Here is a 2,169-nt window from a genome sequence, read left to right as displayed (position 1 = left end):
GTCTTCCAAAAGTCTTGGTCATCATATCACTTGCCCACTTCTTTCGTCTGACTATGTTGGCAGGTCTTAATAAGGGCTTCCGTCTAGCTGCTCTGCAACGATAACCCAATCTGTGGAGAATCCGTTGAACAGATTTCGGGCTTATCCCACCAACTTTGGCCACTTCTGCAGTCGTTAATCTGGGATCCATTTCGATGCTCCTTTTAACAGACCTTTTTGTCCTCTCCGATGGACCAGGACGACCCGGACGCTGCTCAGTTGTTTCCTGAACTGCACGATGATTCTGTTGACTGTCGAAAGCGGGATTTCCAAATTCTGCGAAATTTGCCGCTGACTTATTCCACCATCTGCTTGACCAACTATCTTTCCTCTAAAAAAATCTGACAATTCGAGAGAACCTTGAGTTCTAGTCATGTTGTAGAACAAGATAATTAGTGTGCGGACCATTTTCATTTATGTAGTGCTCGTGAACATAAATCAGTTAAATGACGAAAAATTAGGTGTCTATTTGCTTGTGACCACTCAGTGTATATATGTCAATATGTTTCGCAGTAACTAAGAGATTTTAACTACTTCCCTTGACAAAGAACAATAGGTGGCGTTACATGCCATTCTTATGACATCTTCGGCGAGACTCTAACGCGCTGAATTTAATTATGAAATCGAATTTACATAATTTTTCCATTCTAAAATATTATATTATAGTGGTGATCGACGACACTGTTTAACTGAGGAAAACAGATTTTAAGTGGTAAACAAGTCATGTTGTGGTGTAAACAAATTTGAAGATAATGGTATAACTATTTTGGCATTATGCCTCTCAAGCACATGAAATTAACGTATTTTTTAATAATGTTTTATCGATATATGTTTAAAGTATTCCCGCCTTGCAGGATTAGGAGGCTTCTGTAAACACACTGTGTTTTTTAACATTCTTCTGCACAGTATGCCGTTACATAATACATATATTTTTATACTTCAAATTAACACCAAGATATTTGTGTTTAAAATTATTTTTATTTCATCAGCTTTTTTTTTTCAACCTACAGGTTATAATCAATTATTCTATATTTTACATTGTATATTTGATTTTCGAGGAATATGTATACATTTTTAATATGTCCCATAAATGTATGCTTTGCGTATTGAAAAAAGTTTTCGTGTTTTAGTTTAACTGTAGTGATGGCTTGGGCGGAATAACGGCAACATTTTGATTTCCGTGATATCGCACATAAAGGCCTAGCTCTTCTTAATAACGTGTGTTTAGTGGCCCAAGTTTATATCTGTTTTATAAGTTAGAGAGGCCACGACCGAGTACTTACTTTACTTCGGTTTCATTAAGATTTTTATGATGTAAAATTGAAGCATTTTTGTATACAAATTCCACACCTAAAAATAGTGCAACGAGTTTAGAAAGAAAATTAGAACTTGGCACTTGTGACCTTCGAAGTTTCTTACCACCATTAGTCTCATAGAACGTAGCTAGAACCAACCTTGAGGAACTTTTATCCCTGGGACGCTTCCCTAGACCAAATTAAATAGATTAATAAAAGTACAGATATAACGGACTAAAACAAAACGCCACTATAACCATGGTCGAACAACAAAAACAAGCAATTTATTCAAATGTAACGACAACAGAAATCCAAAATAAAACTTTCAAACAAGTGAAATACAAATGTTATCACTTACAAAAAAAACAAAACAACAACAATAAACAATTAGTAAACTTATGCCTGGTCAGGACTTGATACAAATGTTAATAAACAATACAACACAAAAATTAATGTTATTAATTTCAATAAATAAAGGAATTACGAAAAAGAACCAGAAGAAAAAAATCTAATTAAACCACTTCTCAAGATCAATAACTATATTGAGCAACAATTAGCAATAATTAGTTTTAACTATATCCTGTGAATTAACTCGTTTCAGTCGAAGTAAAAGTTCATATTTAGTGATTAAACCACGAGGTTACATTTCATGTGACAGCAATGCTGTATATCATAAATTTTTGCGTCTTTTGTCTTTGTATGTACTGATTTTGTGTCTAAACCTTGTTTGCTTAGATGCATATCAAAACTGGAGAACACAGACCAATGTTCTATTGAAACAAATAGTATTGTTACGACAGCGGAAGTCACGTGACGCTAGTAACACGTCATGATA

The sequence above is a fragment of the Limulus polyphemus genome, unplaced genomic scaffold, assembly GCF_000517525.1.
Source record: "Limulus polyphemus unplaced genomic scaffold, Limulus_polyphemus-2.1.2 Scaffold912, whole genome shotgun sequence".
NCBI classification, from domain to species: domain Eukaryota; kingdom Metazoa; phylum Arthropoda; class Merostomata; order Xiphosura; family Limulidae; genus Limulus; species Limulus polyphemus.
This window is presented reverse-complemented; position numbering follows the sequence as displayed.